Here is a 21589-nt window from a genome sequence, read left to right as displayed (position 1 = left end):
CTACTACCTTCGCTCGGCCAAATCATTCCCCAGGAGTAGGTCAACTCCATCTACAGGCGAACTATGGACAATTCCTCTGGTTACCATCCCAAACATTAGGCCACACTTCAGGCGCACCCAATGCAAAGGTACAGGTATATAGACCCCGCCAAAACCATTCACTAAAATCTTGGTTTACAGTGCGCTCTCCATTGGAAAAGTTATGCCTTTCCCCAGCAAAAGAGTTTGGGTGACTCCTGTATCCCTAAGGATAACTATAGGTTTACCTGCCTCACTTGAGGGATAAGAAGTTACTTTTCCTTTTGACAAGAATTCCCTACAACACTCAGGTATCTTGTTCACATCCCCCACACTTACAGCGTTTTTTGTACTCGGCCTTACAGCCTGATTTTTCATACTCTCGGTCAAGGCCCCTTTCTCTGTATTGGCCTTATGTACCCCAGTAAGTCCCATGGGTTTACGTTGTAGCTTCCAGCATTCTGCATGAAGGTGTCCCACCTTGTGACAATGGAAACACTTAGATTTCGGACCTCACTTGCACCCTCAGCATCTTCCTTTCTGGCGTGAGGAGGAGATCCCTGGCCATTCTCAGCTATCCCTTCTTGTCCCTGGCTACTTGCCTTCCTTTCACCCTCCCACCTTTTATCCTTCTCGGGTTTGTGGGGGTGATAAACAAAGGGTTTGGGCTTGTAAACAAGCTTGTAATCATCAGCGATCTTAGTTGCCTGTCTAGCTGTTGAAACCTTCTGGTTCTCTACATGGGTTCTTACTAATGGAGGGAGTGAATTCTTAAATTCTTCCAGGAGAATTATTTCCCTAAGGGTCTCATACGTGGTCTCTTCCTTTGGTGCCCACATCTAACGATCAAAATTAATTTGCTTTACCCTCTCAAATTCTACATAAGTCTGCCCAGGCTGTTTCTGGCAGTTCCAAAATTTCTGCCTGTAAGCTCCAGGGACCAACTCATAAGCAACAAGAATAGCCCTTTTTATTCATCTCATAATCCTCAGAAAGCATAGCATAAAGTTCATAAGCTCTGCCAATCAACCTGTTTAACATGAGCAGTGTCCAATTTTCTTTCGGCCACCTTATCTGTTTAGCAAGATTTTCAAATGAAATGAAAAATGCCTCTATGTCCCTATCCTTAAACCTTGAGCGGGCTTGCATAAATTTAAATAGCTCTCCACTGGGCCCGGGATTGAAGTCAGATTCTTCCTCCTCAAATCTTTCACTGGAGTCAAGGCTACCTTTTTGTTTTAGTTCCAGCTTTTTAAATTTGAATTCCTTTTCCTGCTCCCTTTCTCTCCCCTGCCTCTCTTCTCGTTCCTTTTGAAATGCTCTCTCATTTTCCTTTTCCTCTCTTTCTTCCTTTTCCCTTTCTTTTTTTCTTTCAAGTTCATGTTTTTTCATTTCTTTTTCCTTTTCAAGCTGCTTCATCTGCAACAGAATTCTAGCTCAATCAACTGAACTACCTTTGCCTTTTCCTTCTTCCAATTTCAAATTCTATTACTTCAATTATGTCTGCTTTCTTAGTTCCTGGTTTTAACTCTAACTTCAGCTTTTCTGCCAATGCTGTTAGCCTAGCCTTGGTTAAGATTTGCAAATCACTCGGTAATAAATCTTCCCTCTCCAGAAAGGTTGTAGCAACTGACAAAGCTATTCCAGCAGTGTAAACTTTATTCCAATGCACAGGAAACCTGGTGGTTTCCTTTTCCCCTTTTCAGTTATTATTACCCCAATTAAAATTGCACGTCATCAGCTTTGGGTTATCCCCCACAAAGCCCCCAATTATGGGCTGAATTTTACCGGCCCCTCGTCGCTGCAGGTCACGGCGCGGGGCCAGTAAAATTCTGCGGGGAGCGGCCTGCCTTGACCCATGTTGTTGAGAAGGGCCTGCTGCATATTACCGGTGATGGGGGGACCTCAGTGCAGCCCCCTGTTGCCTGGCAGTGCCCTTCATCTCCATATGTAGATTGCCATTAAATATATTCAAATTGACTTACCTGCCATCCCACGCTGATTTTACAGCCTCCATAAAATCAGCGCGGGATGGCAGGTAAGCCAATTTGAATATATTTAATACACGGAGTTCCGAGGTGAGAACCTGATGGGGAGGGGGGAGAGGATTAAAAATTTCAGGGCAGGAGGGATGGAGGAGCAGGGAAAACAATTTTTATTGGATGTGGGGATGGTGGGAAGGGTTTGAAGGGCAAAAGATTGAAGGTTGGAGGGGAAAGTTTGGGTATTTGAAATATCAATTGATGACTGTTTCGGGCAATGAAATGAACATTGGTGGCGGTGGGTGGGGGGCGGGGTTGGGGATGGCCTCCATCACGTAATTTTATATTTAATAAAAAGCAAAAATGTTTTCCATTTAAAAATTAAAATTAATTGTCAGGGCTTAAAGCCCTTTAGTAAAATGGCATCGCCATCTGCATGGTGGCACCAGACGCCGTTGTTGGGGACGCGGCGGCTATGTCATCAGGGGCAGGTGCTCCACCTCCTCTATTTAAGTGAGCCCCCACGCATAATATCGCGGGGGCTCGCGGCTACCGCTGAATGCAAGCACGCATCTGTGTTTAATGGGCACCGCTGCAGAGTGAGGCGTCCGAATAAAATTCAGCCCTATACGTTACAACCAAGGCGAGAGAAGTGCGCTGTCTTTCTCTAGTTCCATTTCTCCACAGGTCACAACATATATTTAACTGTTTACCCATTTACCGATACGGCTAATTATATACTCTTTTTATTACAGAATAAAATCCACAAACCGGGTTTCTTTAATAAACAAAAAAAATTATCAACTTTTTATTAAACAAGATGCATTTAGTAAATATGCAAAGGCTTAACACACAAATTAAAATATGAAAGTTTCCTTCTAACATAGCTCAACACACACACACTCCTTCTTTGGCCTCCTTATCTCGAGAGACAATGGGTAAGCGCCTGGAGGTGATCAGTGGTGTGTGGAGCAGTGCCTGGAGTGGCTATAAAGGCCAATTCTAGAGTGACAGGCTCTTCCACAGGTGCTGCAGAAAAATTTGTTTCTCGGGGCTGTTACACAGTTGGCTCTCCCCTTGCGCTTCTGTCTTTTTTCCTGCCAACTGCTAAGTGCTAAGTCTCTTCGACTCGCCACACTTTAGCCCCGCCTTTATGGCTGCCCGCCAGCTCTGGCGAACGTTGGCAACTGACTCCCACAACACACACATACAAACACACATATACATACGTGTTAAAGAAAAACAACAAAGAGATTTTCTCTGCGGAGATCTCTTTACAAAAAAGACACAAAAAAAACTTTGGTCAAATACTTGTTAATTCTTGAATGTAAAGGAGAAGATATGGAACGAAATCAGTTGTCCCTTTATTCTGACATCCCAAATATGTCTAGACGACTGTCACTGGGAACTGTTAGGAGCACTTCTCTGCAGGTGATGTTGAGGATTAGTCTGGCAGGCTTTCCAAAACAAAACAAAACCTTGAGCACCATAAGTCTTGACATGTCACTTCTCCGTCAACAACTCCCCCCAGTCACCAATGCTCCTGCTGTTTATTTAGCTTCAGTCATGTGGCATCCAGTAAGGGTTGTTTTTGAACCACATCCTAAAGTCCTTCTTGTGACATTTTAAAAAAAAGTCCAGCATTTTCAGTCCTCCAGAGGAATCCATTTCCACAATTCTGAAACAAGAGTCCTTAAAATTATTTTAAAAATGGATGCACTATCATAAAAATATATTCTCTTAATGATATAGATACAACAGTTATTGCTGCATTAGTGCCACTCCATGATATATAGTGACCTGATTCAATAACTGGGATACAAAGGTGGTGCAATATAGTACAAGCTGTTTTCAGCTACTAAAGTTTTAATGTAACTAGTTAATCTCCTGTTTAAATTTTTGCTTTTCTGTTTGTCCTCAACTCTTTCTCTCTCTGCTTTGTTCTGTATATTTCAGAATACTGGGGCCAATTTTTCTGACCCTATTTTTCCAAGGGTCACCCGTTCCCTGATATAAAGGTAAGAAAAAAAAAGTGGAACATTGGCTTCACTTGCTCTTCTTGTTGCTTCTGCGTCTGTCTCTGAGATTTCATTTTCTTGTGTTTTTTCTGCCCCTCACTCTGAGTCAATTTTTTTTGTCTGTCACCTTTCCCTTCTGCAGGAAAGCTCCCTGTGTGTCCTGGGCAACATTTAACTATCAACCAATATTATCAAACAGATTGACTGATGGTTTACCTCTTTGCTGTACGTATCTTGGTTGCAACATTCCCAACACAACAACAGTGACTAGAGCCAACATTTTAAGCCGTAAAATGGAGTGGGACGCTCGGGGGCGGGGGGTGGGGGGGCCCTTCCCAACCTGTTCCCGCCTCCGCCATCATTTTACGCAACGCGGCGGCGGCGAGAAATGGCCTGCCCACTGCAGGCCATTCAAGACCTTTCAGTGTCCAGTTAACAGCCACTTAAGGGCCTCTGCTCACCACCATGGGGATTTTACCATTGGCAGGTGAGTGGCCCAGGCCTAAGAAAAGCCACCTGTAAAAAGTAGGCGGCCTTCTGATGGCCTGGGGGTGGGGGACTTCCTGATCGGGCACCATGTGCCCGACGGAGGGCCGCCTCCGATGCCCCAACCAATCCAATGCCCAAACTGTCCCCTGCCCCCACCCCAATCGACTCCCCTTGCCTGTCTGGGACCCAACCAATCACCCCCAGTGAGGTTGCACAAACTTACCTCTTTTCCGTCCTCTCTGTCACCTTAATCTTGAAGCTGGGTTGCAGTACCAGCAGTGGCCACGCTCCCAGTGGCGCTACTGGGACTAAGAGCTGCCAGCCAAGATTGGCCGGCACCTCCATTAGGCAGGACTTGCTGCCTCAATGAAGTGGAAGTCCCACCTAAGACCAATTAGGGGCCTGGGGACCGTAAAATCCTGTCTGGATCCCCAGGCTTGGAGGAGGCGAGATTGCCACCGACTTTTCAGTCGGTGGACGGCGCACTTTCCGACAAGTGCAAAATTCTGGCCAACGTTTCAAAAGCAATTCATTGGCTGTACAATTCTCTCTGTACAGCTATCATACAGTTTCTCTGTCGGTCTATATTTCTTTCTATATTTCTTTCATTCTCTTTTTTATCAGTTTGGCTGTAGCTTAATTTTTCTGTTCCATTTAAAGTTTCCTTTGCCCTTTTTTTTCAAATCATAGAGGCAATTTTCCAAGATAAAGCACCTAAAACAGGGTCTGTAATCCTTTCCTCTCATTCTGCATCTGAAAAGCACTGCATCAGTAATTCTTGTATGACTTTTCAGGTGTTTGCATCTGACTGTGCATGAAGACAGTGCAGCAATATAAATTACATTTTAATAAATGTCAGAGACCTCAGCACTCAGATTCCCTACTCTAGCCCCTGTTGTAGTTCATCGGCAAAACTTGGCACTGCAACTTTTCAGAGTTGCCATTTTGGTATGTCTATCTTAAGGGACAAGATGCTATCATCAAGAAAGGTCCTTGTTTTTGCCTTTGAGTAAAAAAAAAACATATTTTGCTTTTACTATAAAATGCTATTAGTCCTTGACACTCCATGATGGAAGCCAGGTTCAGTCTTGGGTCATCCATACACGACATACTCAATCACAAGCCTGCTTGGTAGCTGATGAAATCATGTCTGGATCTTTCCTGAGCCACTAACAACTGTTTCCCTACCGAAGAGTAAGAGATCTCTCTCACCCTGATCTTACAGCTATCTCATAATTACACAGGATTACATAGAACTTACAGCACAGAAACAGACCATTTGGCTTAACTGATTTATGCTGCTCTTTATGCTCCACACAAGCCTCCTCCCACCTGATTTTATCTAACCCTGTCTGCATTTGCTTATATTCCTTTGTCTCTCATGTACTTATCTAACATCCCCTTGATGGCATCTATGCATTTGAAACCTTGGATCAGATAGTTGGGAGTTTAGGTTCACTTATGTCTCAGCTGAAGATGGCACTGCTGACAATGCAGCATTTCCTTAGCATTGGCCATGATTACTTGGTCAATCATCTGTCACCAAGCAGATAAGAGTAAAATGTTTATTTTTGAAAGGCTCAAATTCCATAATCATTAAAAAAATATGCTGGTCAGCACATTCACCCTATGTATAAACAGGGATAATATTGGATAGGCTTCTTCACAACCAACTGGTCCTCCTGGCTCCACTTCAAAGATTATAAAAATTTTAACCTTTCTGGTGACAGCCACTTGTTAGGCCACATCCAGACCATGAAAACAAAGATCAAGGCAACCCTATTCTCAGAGGAGTCCTAAAGCAACCAATAAACCCCTCATTAGCAAATGGAAGTCATAGAATCATAGACTTAAATAGCACAGAAACAGGCCCTTTGGCCCATCGTGTCTGTGCCGGCCATCAAGCACCTAACTATTCTAATCCCATTTTCCAGCACTTGGCCCGTAGCCTTGTATGCTATGGCGTTTCAAGTGCTCATCTAAATACTTCTTAACTGTTGTGAGGGTTCCTGCCTCTAACACTTCTTCAGGCAGTGCGTTCCAGATTCCAACTACCCTCCGGGTGAAAACATTTTTCCTCAAATCCACTCTATGCCTCCTTAAATCTATGCTCCCTGGTTATTGACCCCTCCGCTAAGGGAAAAAGTTTTTTCCTATCTAACCTATCATAATTTTGTATACCTGAATCATATCTCCCCTCAGCCTTCTCTGCGCTAAGGAAAACAACCCTAGCCTTTTCAGTCTCTCTTCATAGCTGAAATGCTCCAGCCCAGGCAACATCCTGGTGAATCTCCTCTGCATCCTCTCCAGTGTAATCACATCCTTCTTATAGTGTGTGCCCAGAACTGTACACAGTACTCTAGCTGTGGCCTAGCTAGTGTTTTATACAGTTCCATCATAACCTCCCTGCTCTTATATTTTATGCCTCAGTTAATAAAGGCAAGTATCCTATATGCTTTCCTAACCACCTTATCTACCTCTGTGCTGCTGCCTTCAGTGATCAATGGACAAGTACACCAAGGTTCATCTGACCCTCTGTACTTCCTAGGGTCCTACCATCCATTGTATATTCCCTTGCCTTGTTGGTCCTCCCAAAATGCATCACCTCACACTTCTCAGTATTAAATTTCACTTGCCACAGCTTTGCCCATCTTACCAGCCCATCTATATAGTCCTGTAATCTAAGGCTTTCCTCCTCACTATTTATGACACCACCAATTTCCGTGTCATCTGCCAAATTACTGATCATACCTCCTATATTCATGTCTAAATCATTAATGAAGTGGACTAATACTTCTTTTTGGTGGCTGCCACAGATGCATTAAAAAAATGCTCACCGAAAGATGAATATTAAATGTTTACTACATAATATTGCCATTATTAGCATTGTAATGTCAGATCTCACCATACAATGAAATGAGTGAATGTAGGAGGCAGACAAACTTCTTGATTATAATTTCCTTTAATCTGGCACTAGTCCCTCTTCGCATCCTGGTGCAATACAGGCATCACACTTCTGAACAGATTGCTGCACTGTGGTAGACTTAGACAACAAGATTAATGTTTAAATCCTGCCGCTGATCTAGATTTATGTGACTTCAAATATGAAATCCAATGATTTATAAAACATGATCCAGACACACTTTATTTTCATTGCAACTTATCAGTATTTGAACGCACTTTATTTCCATTCATATAAGAACTTTCCGTTATTTACCTGTTTTATTTTATTCTTTCATGGGATGTGGGTGTCACTGGCAAGGCCTGCATTTGTTGCCCATACCTAATTGCCGTTGACAACATAATGGCTTGCTCGGCCATTTCAGAGGGTAGTTAAGAGTCAACCGCATTGCTGCGGTCTGGAGTCGCATGTAGGCCAGACAAGGTAAAGACAGCAGATTTTTTCCCTAAAGGTCATTAGTGAACCAGATGGGTTTTTATGATAATTAATGATAGTTTAATGGCACCATTACTGAGACTAGCTTTCAATTGCAGATTTTAAAAAATTAATTAATTGAACTTAAATTCCACCAACTGCTGTGATTTGAACCCAAGCTCCCAATTTACTAAGCTCAGCAACCTTACCATTACTCCACCATTGCCCCTTCTGCCTACATTTCACTGAGAGTTTGGACATTGTATCACAGTACAGGTCAGATTAGGATAAAACATTAATGAACATTGTTCCAGCAGTTTGGTAATTAATGCCGATATTATCTTGTGATAAAATGATGATTATTTATTTCTCATCAATGAGAACACCATGCCCAGAAATAGACAAAGGTGGTGAATCTCTGTGAAGCTGTATTGATACAATATGGCTCGTCCCAGGCAGACAATTGTTGCCTGCATGTACTGTCCCACCAAGTGCTAAGGTATGCCAGTGTCAGTGACTACAATAGTTACAAGCCTCTCATCTCTGATAACTTGTTAAACAAATTGCCAAGTGCAAGGAAGGGAGAAAAAATTAGGCTGAGTGATCTTAGACTGTTGTCAGCTATTTTATCGATAATTACAGAACGGCATTGGAACAGTTCAACTATCTGTTCCTCTGTTGGAGAATGCAATGGAGTGGGAGATAATGGCAGGACAGTAGATATATTTTAATTAAGGCTGATATTTTAAACAATCTTATGTAATTAGTTACTGTTTGCAGTTAATAGTAAATATTCTGCCCATTTATATGTCCAATACATGAGATCCAGATATGAATACCTTTGATACTGTGGTCACTGGCACAGGTCAGTTATTTGTGAAAAAGTTCCAAGCTCCTTGTAAGTGGAATAGTCTACAGCAGGCTGGTTGCAAACAGAAAACAAGTTTTATCTGTGACATATCAGTTAAATTAAATACTCAACACATCGGGTCACAAAACAGATTGTTGTACCCAACTCCTGTTCAGCGATGGTGACTACAATTAAAAGAGAATGTGGCAGCTTCTCCAGAAAAAGGAAATTGTCTACTTTCAAGCATAATACATCCCTTGATATACGTGACAGGAATATTAACTGACAGAGGCACAGAATGCATTTTTCCACTGAATCCTTGAAGCTCTTTGAAGATGATTTGCATAGAAGTGTTTTACATTGATTTTGACAGACATCTATTATCTTATTCGATATTAGATAAAACATCGAGTATGATGAAAACTGTAACGTACAATCAGTTCAAGTTTGGTTTGTATACAGTTACAAAAATGAAGAATATGTTGTCATGCCAACTTGCTTTGCTGAATGATAATTTTCTTTAATCCACTGACTGGAGATCTGAATTTATATTTTTAAAATAAATTTTAAAAGGAACAGATAAAAGATGACTTTGCTAGCATCTTAAGATGGACACCTAATTTGCAACACTGTATCCTACTTTGCAAGGCCTGTGAGCAGGGAGACGAAATGTCTGCTCAACCTAGCAAGAGCCATGACCAAGGATGTTTAAGGGAACTGCTTCTTCTTTTTCTTTTAGCAAGAAGAAATACTGCTAACCACTATGCTTGAATCACTGAGTGACTGTCATGTGTCAAGCCCTGCCCCATCTGTGGTTTTAAGCTTGTGTTTCTCTGCAGCAGCAAGAAGAAGCATCTGGACTCTGACATATGCAGATCCAAGTGGGGGTCAGTCCCCACTCTCTCTCTCTCCATTCCAGCTTGCAAGCTTCAAAATCTGCCTGTTACAATCAGAAACCCCATCGGAAGAAATCATCTGCATTGCTGTAGCCAAGAGACCCACCGAACCAGTCATCTATCACAGGACCACCGAATTCAGCTAGAAGCCAGACAAATCACTAAACTCCAAAGACTGTATCCCTTTTTTATGGACTCTAACTCAACCAATCTACCCTTCCTCACTCTGTAACCTATTTGTGTGTTATGATCATGGCAAGTAAATAATCATACATCTACTGAATTGGCCAGTACATCCAGTTTTTTAAAAAAATCTGTTGTGGTCAAACAAAGAGAGGGAAAAGAGGGAAGCCCTTCAACTTCTCTTCACTTGACCATAACAATGTGTACACTAATCCACTTGGGGGATTTTTACTTGATGGAGGAAGATAGATTTGCTTTGTTATCTGTCCTGCTGACAGTGCAGAGATTATTTCCCCTTCACAGTCTTTTTGTTGCTTTGACTTACTTCTGGACCAGAAGTTGTCTCTCCTTGGTTTGTGGTGGCACTGTCTTAACACTGGTCAATTTCAAACCATCACAAACCCATTGCAATGTTCTCCTAGAACCTTCATTAGTCATGCAGAGTAATTTGGAGGCCAGAAAACTGCCCTGCATTGTCTTATTGACACTGGAAAGGATAGACATAACAAGTTTTCATGCATGCTGTAGACAGTTAAAGCACAACATCACTTCTCACCAGTTGAAAAGGGTCCTAGATTGTTTGATGCATTCATAGAGATACCCCTGGCAGAAAGGCAGCAGGTTCCATCGGAAAGTAGGCAGTTGTAAGGAAGGTGGCAAAGACAGTCAGAATCTCATTGTGATATTTCCATACATTCAACACTGCAGTGGTCATGCTGGCCAATAAGTCACTCCATACTTTTTATATTGGTTAGCTGGTTGAGAAAAGCTCACAATGATGCAATATTCACATCACCATATCTGCAAATCAGAATTGCTTACATTGCAGCCTATACATTTGGTGTTCTGGTTAATCCTAAAAGAAAAAAATGTCTGGCATAATCTGAAGATCTTAAAACAGGATTTAATAGTTGAATGATGCGAAGTACTGCAGGCAGAAGCAGTAGGCACAGCTATTTCACTGATTGCACTGCAGTTACATTTGCTAAATACAGCAACGGACAGCAAATGTCACATTTCATTGTAGCATACTGTACATTACTGACAGCATTTGAAATACTTTTTGAATGCATGACGTTTAATATGATTAAAGGATGGTAAGGTTATAGAGAGGGCTTTTATTTATTACATACTAACAATGATTACTCAGGACAAGAGCCCTCAAAGCAATCTTTTTGAAAATGATAGATATGTTCAGGATTGAACTTCAGAGCCAAGTTTTGCTAGAGTTACATTAATATTATAGTCATTTATCAGTGTAACAATGCTATAAATAGTATCTAATAATAATTAAATATTATGGCAATGAACACAATTATGAATGTGTATTTCAATTCTTGGCAAAGTACATCGTCTCTACATACAGGATCAGATGTAAACTTGTATGTGGTAGCACTCAGCAGCTTATGACAAAGACTGTTTCAATGTTATTGCTCAAAGTGAAGGTTAACAGAGCTTTTTCCCTTTGCATCCAGTTTCAGCTTTTACCACTTTGCGGGCAGGTACAGCTGAAAGATGGTGCTCTGAAGCTAGTGACTCAGAATTATTTTCAAATATAAGTTTCACCAAGCTGGAGAGAAGAAACTTTTTTCCTTTGCACCCATCAATTATCCAATCTGGTAAAGAGATCCTCTCTATATATTCACTAAAAATGTTGTTAATTTTAACACGTTTCTTTACACCCAATAAGATGCACAGTAGCCCAAACATCAGGAGTAACTCCTACTCGGCCATTAAGGCATTTTCATTTCCCATACTTTACAATCTTTATCAAAATTGTGTAATATACAGAGGTATATGATATAGCTCTCATATTTCACATTGAGATGCCCAAGAGCCAAGTATTTCAGATCTGAAGGATACAGACTGATAACTCAGGCTAGTGAACCAGCTACTCTAGACCATTAGATAACATGAAAACACCCCTGCCCACTAAATCATTCGATGAGGTGCATTTGATAAGGCATTCACTAAGTTGCCACGCAAAAGGTTAATACACAAAATAAGGGCTCATGGAGTTGGGGGTAATATACTATCATGGAAGGCAGATTGGTTAACAGACAGGAAGCAGGGAGTAAGGATAAACAGGGCATTTTTAAGTTGGCAGGCTGTAGTGGAGTGCTGCAATGATCAGTGTTAGGACTTCAGTTATTTACAATCTATATCAATGACTTAGATGAAGAGACTGAAAGTAATGTATCCAATTTTGCTGATGATACAAAGTTAGGTGGAAATGTAAGCTGTGAGGAGGACACAAAGAGGGGGGAAAGAGATATAGACAGGTTAAATGAGTGAGCAACAAGGTGGAGAATAATGTGGGGAATTGTGAGGCTATTGAATTTGGTAATAAGAATAGAAAAGCAGAATATTTTTGAAAAGGCGTGAAACTTGTAAATGTTGATGTTGAGAGAGACTTGGGTGCACTGTTACAAGGAACACACAAAGTTAGCATGTAGGTACAGCAAGCAATTAGGAAGGCAAATGGCATGTTGGCTCTTATTGCAAGGGGATTGGAGTACAAGAATAAGGAACTCTTGCTACAGTTGGATGGGGCTTTGGTGAGACCACACCTGGAGTACTGCAATTTTGGTCTCCATATCTAAAGGTGGTGGTACTATGGAGGCGGTACAGTGAATGTTCACTAGATTGGTTCCTGGGATGCGAGGGTTGTCCTAAGATGAGAGGCTGAGTAAATTGGGCCTATATCCTCTGGAGTTTAGAGGAATGAAAAATGATCTCATTAAAATGTGCAAGATTCTAAAGAGGCTTGACACTGACAGATAAGACACTGAGAGGTTGTATCTCCTGCCTAGGAATCTAGAACGAAGGGACACAGTCTCAGGATAAGGGACTGATCATCTAAGACTAAGATGAGGAGAGATTTCTTCACTCAGAGGGTTGTAAATCTTTGGAATTCTCTACTCCAGAGGTTGTGGATGCACTGTCATTGAGTACATTCAAAGCTGAGGTAGATAGATTTTTGATCTCTTGGGGGAATCAAGGGATATGGGGAGCAGGTGGGAAAGTGGAGTTAAAGCTGTGATCACATTGAATGGTGGAGCAGGCTCAAGGGGGCTGTCTGGTCTACTCCTGCTCCTATTTCTTGTGTTCTAATGTTTCTTATCATCAAGGACTAAATGTACATTTATTACCCAACCACCACAAAGTATAAATTGATAGAAACCTCAAAATTGTCAAGAATTACAAGCCCCACCATTACCTCCACGAGACTGTCAAGAATCTGATGCCACTATTATAGAACTAGGATTAAACAGATGCTGATCGCACCTTCCACCCCTTCCCCATCGTCAGGAAATCATGTCTTAGAAACATTATTATTAGAGATTCTCAGCAACATTTGCTTTTCAAACTAACCTGTATTAATCTGACAGCCCAAAAAGGCAATTTAAAAAGTGAGTCATTTGAGAGTCACTTACACTTTTTTTTTATTATTGTTTCTTTTAAACAGATATGCTTTTTGACTTGTGGATATACAGAACAAAGAAAATTAGATTTTTTAAATTAAATCTGCTAATTTCCAGATTTCTACTATGAAAACATTTCTTGAAATGGCTTTGATTTATTATTGCTCATTGGCTTAGAACAATTACAGGTGTGTATGTGGGTGTGCGAAACCAGATCAACATTTGTCAACAAACTGCAATCTTGATATATTTCACTAATCTTAATTTACTGGGCTGATTTTGTAGCAATATTGTCAATAAATATATCATGCGAATCATGTCCAAAGAATACTTTGTTGAAAATTATCTGGGTGAAATCATGAGAGAAGCTCAAGTGAGGATCGGTATTCTGTCAATTTTCTTTCTCTTTGGTTCTCCTTGCACTGTGCAGCATGCCCTGAGCAAGAAAATGGGCAGGTTACTGACTGCTGGGCTTTTATTGATGCTAGTTTACAGCTGGTGCAAAAGTGGAGGTGCACAAAAGAAAGCCCAGATTAACTTTGCAGAGGATAACTTGCCTTTACTCATAGTTCCCAGCCCTTTCCTCCTTCCCCAAATGCTTGGAGCTATCTTTGAACAACTGAAGGTCTGAAACGGCAAATCATGGAAACAACTCTGGATGGTATCATTCCACAAAACGGCAGATTAGAACAACAGCATGTTAAACCGTCAAATTAGCCATGGAGGCTAATGTAATTTGATCACATTAATGTCAATATATAAAACAAATACAAAGGTCTGACGAAGTAGGATAGCACAACTATAATCCTTTATCTGCACCAAAAATAATTGTTTTTCCTTGGCTACAATGTCTCCTGCTACAGGCAATGTATCACAAATCCTCTTAGTCTGCAACCTTATTCATTTGTGTAACTTAAAATATAAACACAGAATTATTTTTCAGAACTTAGCATAGGGGCAGGAGGACGTTTGCCAGAAATTTGGTTTACACAGTGAGTTGGAATGCACTGCCGGAAAGGGTGATGGAAGCAGATTCATTAGTAACGTTTAGAAAAGAATTTGATATGTACTTGAAAAGGAAAAAATTCTGGACTATGGGGAAAGAGCATTAGCGTAGGACTAATTGGATGCCTCATTCAAAGAGCCAGCATATTCACCGGCATGATAGGGTGAATGGCCTCTTTCTGTGCTCGTAGATTCTATAGCTGCAAAATTTGGTTCCTTAGCACCTGTTTCTTTGTCACTGCAGTGCCATTTGGCTCTAACATTGTGTCCACAGATCGACACTCATTTCTGGTGCGATCCATGCTGGATGCCATTTTGGTGAGGGTGTGAGCACGCATGCAGGGAGCATCCACCAGGGGTTTGCAGAGTTGGCAGATCATGATGTCAGCACTGCCATTTTGGAGTTCGACGCTCCAGATAACGCTGTTTCTTAAACATGCACAGCTGAATATACGTTCAGCAGTAGGAAGGATCTCCTACCAGTGATATTTAAAGGGAACATCAACTGCTTTCAGGTTAGTTGCTGATTGATTTCTACTGGCTGTTGCTGCAATTGTAGATGTGTTTGGTGATTTCTAGAGTTCTTTAAAGTTGCTAAAATCTACAGGGAGTGGTGTGACACAAGCTGCTGGACTTTGTCCTGATTGCAAGAATTCTGCACAAACCAATTGCTCCCTAACATGGGTACAATAGCATGCCTCCCCCTTAGACTATTGCATGAGAATTAGCAGAGGCGACACAGAGCAGGCCAAGCTGCTGGAAGAGGGAGGAAGAGGAATGGGCCAAGGGCTCTCAGCAGGAAGCCATATCTACCCAGAGTGGTCAGGGACTAATTGCCTTACATGACCCTCAGTGAAGGATAGTGTGTCAGACATTTCCACTTCATGAAGAATGCCTCACTCGCATTTGCCACCTGTTCCAACCACAACTACAGCCTCAGAGTGGGGCAAAGACCATTGCCAGCGGCAGTGAAGGTGACCATGGCCATGAACCTTTATGCATCAGGCTCCTTCCATTCTAGAGCAGGCAAGAAACAATTCCCATTGTTGTGTAAGGAAGGCCACTGCGACTCGGTATTCCAAGGGAGCTGAATGCATTTCATTGTCACTTGCCAGAAAGAAGCAGGCAGAGTGAGCATGTGGCTTCATAAGGATAGCAGGCTTCCCCATGGTGCAGAGTGTCATTGACTGCATGCACATCACTTTACGGGCACCACATGTCAACTCTGAGATGTACCACAAGTGAAAGGGATTCATCTCCCCCAATTTACAGTTGGTGTGCGACCACATGCAGAGTATCATGCAGATCAATGCCTGGTACCCTGGCAGCACTAATGATGCCTTCAGTCTGTGGCAGTTCACTGTGTCATCTTTATTTGAGTAATCACGACAAACTAGAGACTGGCTATAGGGCGACAATGGCTATCCTTTGGCAATGTGGCACATGACTCCTGTGCGCAACGCACGCACATGTGGGCAGAATTCATACAACAAAAGCCATACTATCACAAAAAATGTGATAGATAATTTTGCTGCCTGGACTGTTCTGGTGGAGCTCTTCAGTACTCAGCAGAGGACTTGTCAAGATTCTTGGTGGTTCACGGTATGCTGCACAACCTCACCATCATGAGGACACAGCCCTTGTCACCAACTATATTGCATGAGAATTAGCAGAGGCGACACAGAGCAGGCCAAGCTGCTGGAAGAGGGAGGAAGAGGAGTGGGCCAAATTTATAAATCAAACCATGCCATATTGCTTACAAATGTCAATTGATTATGCTTGTGAACTCCCTTCATGCCAGTCTTCCATGTGCTTTTGCTTACCCTAGTGCTCGCATGCAGTGCTACCTCAACAAGGCTGGTGGAAGGTTGCAGTTGGCCTTTCAGGATGATCTCAAGGATCTGTGGCTCCAGAAAGCTCAGTTTTGGACTAAACCATCTTGCCATGTAGCAATCTGATTGGCTAGCGAACAGGCAACAGCAGGAGCACAGGTGGAGTGGCAGTGCTGGGAGGAAAACTGCTGTCATCCTGAGAGAGGACAGCAGGTTTACTCCAAGGAAAAACTGCTACTCCCCTGCAACAGTGCCTCAGCAATCCTAGTAATCTGTTGGAGAACATATTGCTGGACTACTGGGGCATGCAGTTGTGTCCCGCCCTCCACTGGTTAGCCACTGCTGTTTCTGGTTATGCATCTACTTTTCCTGCAAGAGAGAGGAAAGAGAAGGAAGTATGCCAGTGAGAGTGTTGCAATGTGTTTAAGTGATGTGCCTGTCATGGTTGAATAGCTGGAAATGTGTGCAAGCTGTGAGATATGGGTGTGAGGCTTGCAGCAGTGCTAAGCTTGTGAGAGTAAGGTGAAGCTACAAATGTGAGATATGAGTTGTGATTGATGGAGATTGTTGGTAGGTGAGTGATGCAGGTGTCGTGCTTTGAGCAGTGGATGAGGCTAGTTGGTGGGATATAGTATTTGAAAATGAATTGAGTAACCTTGAACACTCCTGAGATGTCATTGAACTTCTTGTGACACTGCATTCAGGTCTTTGGAGCTTGACTGTCTCCTTCCAGTGCCTTTGCACAATTGGGCAGGCGGGCCTCTCTCCTCCTCTTTAGCTCCTCCAACAAGGCATTTGGTGCAGTGTCAGACAAACTTGGAGCATGCGCTCTTCCCTAATGAACCATAATTCACTCTTTGTCCTGCTCAGACTCTCTTCCACAAATAAGTCCAGCACGTGCTCCAGCCAGAATGCCCCTCCCCTTTAAGAGACACAGGCTGGCTTTAAATATTGCAGGCTGGCTTTAAGTGGTGTTAGACATGAACAAACTCGGGCCCCCTGTTAAGGCATGCAGGCACTCAACAGCATGTTTAGCTTTGGATGCATGCAGCAATCATTCAAATTAATAGGAAGTACGAAGCTGGTATGCTGCCTGCATTGGGAGCAACAGGTATGGGTTAATACTGCACTGTAATCCCTGTGCCCATTTTCTGGGACTATTGAATTTAGCCTCCCATTGATTCTAACTCCATGCTAATTTGAAAAATAGTCGTATTTGCACTTACACAATGAAACAAAACTCAGGCTAGGTTAAATAGAGGTACGGCCAGATAGAATTTCATGTACCTGAAATTCGTCATTGTTGAATCACACTTGAATGATTTGTACATCCATGTAGCAGCTGTGGAAGAGTGCAAGATTTTGCTGTTTTAAAAATTAAAAATAAACTGCTCCATGGGTCTGTCAACAGAGCAGCAATTTTTAAATTAATGCTGGTTAATGGCCATATTCGACAAGAATTTGATATCAACAGATTGTTGCTACTTCATACCCTTTGAACTGAAATAAGTGTCTACAGGCCTCTGCACAGTAACCTTTTTAACTATAGCCTTCTGAAAGAAGGCATTGAAATATGGATAATTATGAAGTTTGTGTTTTACATGGAAGGTGATTATCTCTTCAGTGACTGTTCCTTGAAGTAATAAGTTCCATCAGTTACAAGGTTACTGGTGACCACGTTAATTACTGGTACAGTTATGTAGTGCGTCTCATAGGATGTCATTACACACTTTTCTGTTTATGCAGCTTCTAACTGTTGTATGATCGCTTCAACAGTGATGCCCCTTTAACAACTCAGTATGTTAATGAGCTAAGTATCAGGATGTGGTCATGAGACTAGAAACCATAGTCACTTTGCAACTGTCACACCCTAGATAAAGGTTCTGCACGTAGTTTGCTCTGTATTGTATATACTAGTTTAGCTGTTAATAAACCTGCTAGAGATCTTCAAAGAAATTGGAATCCACATACCTCATTGTGTTGCTTAAGATAACACAAAGAAACTCAGGATATGGTGGCAGCAGTGGTGAAAAGACCAGCAATAGCCTTGAAGACTACTGGCAAAACAGCAAACAAGTGAAGAAATTTTAAAACAAATATTTGAAAAGAGTGAAAGAAATACTGGCCCAAACAGTGGAAAGAAGAAAAAACTTACCTCAGGCTAGGGGAGTCGGAGTACTGAACGACAGGCTGTAAATTGATTTCTGTGGTTGTGTAACTCATTGTGCCAATGGTTGAGGAATCTCAGTTTAGAGAAAAGACTTTGAAGTGCTTGGGAAATTGATTTTTTTGAAGCCTTTGTGGGAGAGATAAAAAAGAACAGGGAAAACCCAGTTCCTTGCTCAGGCTGATTGAGTTCGATACCATTACAGGAGGAGTCCAAACAAAAAAGCATGGCAACACCCAAATACTGCAGAGTCTCCATTCACACAACCAAAGCTAAAAAATATCATTAAACCAGTCAACCATGAAGAAGATAAATAAACTCTACCAAAAAAAAACAAAGGGGAAAGCACTTGAACTGCCTATCGAACAGCTGAGTAAACATACAAACAGAACCAGTCAACGGTGAAGAAGATAAATAAACTCTAGCAAAAAAAAGCAAAGTGGAAAGCCCTTGAACTGCCTATTGAAGTGTTGAAAGCAAACTAAATAGAGAACACTGTCAAGCACCTGTTACTCTCCATCAAAGCAGCTGGTCTAAATAAAAGACAATTTCTTAAAGGGGAAACAGCACAAAGTTAATAGAACATGTTTTAAAACCAGTTTCAAACCACAAATAGAAAAGTCATAACAAGTAAGGTGCTGCAGGTACACACAGAGCTGAACAAAGTTAAATACACAGCAGAAAGCACAAAAACATCAGAAAGATGGATAGCAAATTTCCCAGCATGAACTGGAAGACCAGTGATATCCTATCTGAATTCAAACTTTTTAATCAAAGAATGCAGTTATGCTTCCTAGATCAATTGGCTGTAGAACCAGAGAAGCAGGCTGTGAAAATACTGATAGCAGTTGGAAATGAGCAGTTATACAGAATCCATAACTCTGGCTTATCTGAAGAGGACCAGAAAAATCCCACAAAGATATAGAAAGTGCTAGAAGATCAGCTTCAGGTAAGAGTGAATCTTAGAATTCCTCACCTGGAATTGATGTCCCACAGGCAACAGCCACAGGAATCAACAGATCTATTCATCAGTAGATGCTGTAGTAAGGGCAACAAAAGCGATTTTTCAGAAACTGAGATGTCGGAGCGAATAATGGAGCTGGTGATTGTCTCAACACCTATTGAAGTGTTTCACCTATTGAAGTGGGAAAAAAGAAAGGTCACATCATTGATGCGCTGCTAGAAGATGGCAGGAAATACGAAGCCATTGTAGCTGGACAACAACATCTGCAAGCACTAGGTGCAACCAACAATATCGGCATGATAACCAGGTTGCAAGAAGCAAGCAAGCTGTGTGGTAAATAAAGTCTGTCCCACTCACCGTGAAGTTGTCCTGCATTTCAAGACCTGTGCAAGGCGTGTGATGGTGCAAAAGGACACTGGGCCCGCCTATACAAGAAATCTGCTCCAAAGATGCAGCCAGAAGTCACAATAAGACATAAACAAATAGAAAACAGGCATAGCAAAATGGCAACAGCAGCAAGGAGGGGGCCAAAGACCTGCATAAATGCATGCTGATATACAAAGTCCACAGCAAAATAGAGCTAAGACAAGACTCAAAGTGGAGCCATTCTTAGCCAGAAGACGATCAGGCGTTTCACATTGTGACCTTGACACATTGTGTTGATGAAGTCAAACAACTGGAAGCTTTTGCTACTATCAATATCATGTGCCCAAAGAAAGATGGCAAGCAGGACTAAGATTGACGTGGGAGTTGGTGCAAATATCCTACCAGTCCGAATCCTGAAAGATAGGTAACGGGGTCATTGGAAATTAATGATACAACCAACAACTGCAAAGCTAACTGCATACAATGGGTCACCCATACTTTGCAGTGGCACACTAACAACGCAATACAGCTATGGCAAGACGGCATGGAAACCACAAATATTTTATTTATTTTTTTATTTAGAGATACAGCACTGAAACAGGCCCTTTGGCCCACCGAGTCTGTGCCGACCTACAACCACCCATTTATAACAACCCTACAGTAATCCCATATTCCCTACCTACACTAGGGGCAATTTATAACGGTCAATTTACCTATCACCTGCAAGTCTTTGGCTGTGGGAGGAAACCGGAGCACCCGGCGAAAACCCACGCAGTCACAGGGAGAACTTGCAAACTCCACACAGGCAGTACCCAGAATCGAACCCGGGTCCCTGGAGCTGTGAGGCTGCGGTGCTAACCACTGCGCCACTGTGCCGCCCTACCTGGTAGACACGAGCGGATCAGAAGTGGCAGGACTACTAGTGTGTAAGGACCTCAACAGCATGACCATCCACAAGATCAACAAGGTACCCACTACAGCAGAAGAGACCAAGGGTACCCGCATTGAGTCAGTCCAGGTCTCATGACAAATATACCCGGGCAGTTTCAATGCCACAGAATATTTCAAAGGTGATATCGTACTGCAACTCAGAGAGGATGCACCCACCGTGTCCAGCCCACTGATGTCTGAGATTGAGTCACAGTTCTTCCAGGATCTCAGTAGTTCTGGTTTGGAGAGTATCAGCCCCTTCTCAGAGACTCCACACCAAGAGAATGAAGATCCAAATTCAGATGGTGAAAGTTCCTTGTCAACAGGCAGTGTTTCCTTGTGCTCCAGCGACTCAGAAGAAGAGATTGACATTATAACCATTGAGAAGCAAAGGCTGGCAGTGGGGAGAATTGCCAAGGGGAAATCTCCAAGTACCGGAACCTGCTAGTAGACTCTGGCCAGCATCAAACAGTACAATCTGGAAATCCAGCAGCAGCACAACTATACCGCACCCTCATCTTTGCTCTCTAGAGAACCACCAGCACCAAAACAAGCCAGAATAGACAGTTACATCCATGAGGCCACGTATTCCTCCCCCCAAAAGTCCTTGACCTTGAGCCCCAGGCCTTCAGATGCAGAGGATAGGGAGAGACGAATGACACACAATGTCCTAAAGAGGCAGAGGAGGAATGAGTTGAAGCATTGTCTGTTGGCTCTTTGAGATGAGGTGCCGGAACTTTCTAAGATTGACTAGGCCTCAAAAATGGTCATCCTGAGAAAAGCAACAGAGTATATTAGCAGGCTGAAGGCAGAACAACAGAAACTGTATGCAGCGAGGGAGAAACTTCAGAAAAAATAGCAACACTGAGATGCAAATTCGCCAAGCAAGAATTGTCAAATCACCGAAACGATATATGGACTCTTTAGCTTCTGCACTCATAAATTTCACAATCCCTATCCTCATACTTGAAAATTTTATAATCTCTATCCCTGTAGAACTAAGTTTGATGTTATCCAATTTTATGTGTTTTTACTTCTAGTGTATGAGACTTATCTTTGGAAATAAAGGGGATTTTGTATGATCACTT

General features: G+C 42.1%; 1 pseudogene; it reads left to right on the top strand.

Annotated features, from left to right (window-relative positions):
- The first annotated feature begins 2049 nt into the window (after nt 1-2049).
- On the top strand, nt 2050-21360 carry LOC137372376 (N-myc proto-oncogene protein-like; annotated as a pseudogene).
- The last annotated feature ends 229 nt before the right edge of the window (nt 21361-21589 follow it).

The sequence above is a fragment of the Heterodontus francisci genome, chromosome 7 (assembly GCF_036365525.1).
Source record: "Heterodontus francisci isolate sHetFra1 chromosome 7, sHetFra1.hap1, whole genome shotgun sequence".
NCBI classification, from domain to species: Eukaryota; Metazoa; Chordata; class Chondrichthyes; order Heterodontiformes; family Heterodontidae; genus Heterodontus; species Heterodontus francisci.
Note: the sequence above shows the minus strand (reverse complement) of the source record. Positions and strands in the feature narration are given on the sequence as shown.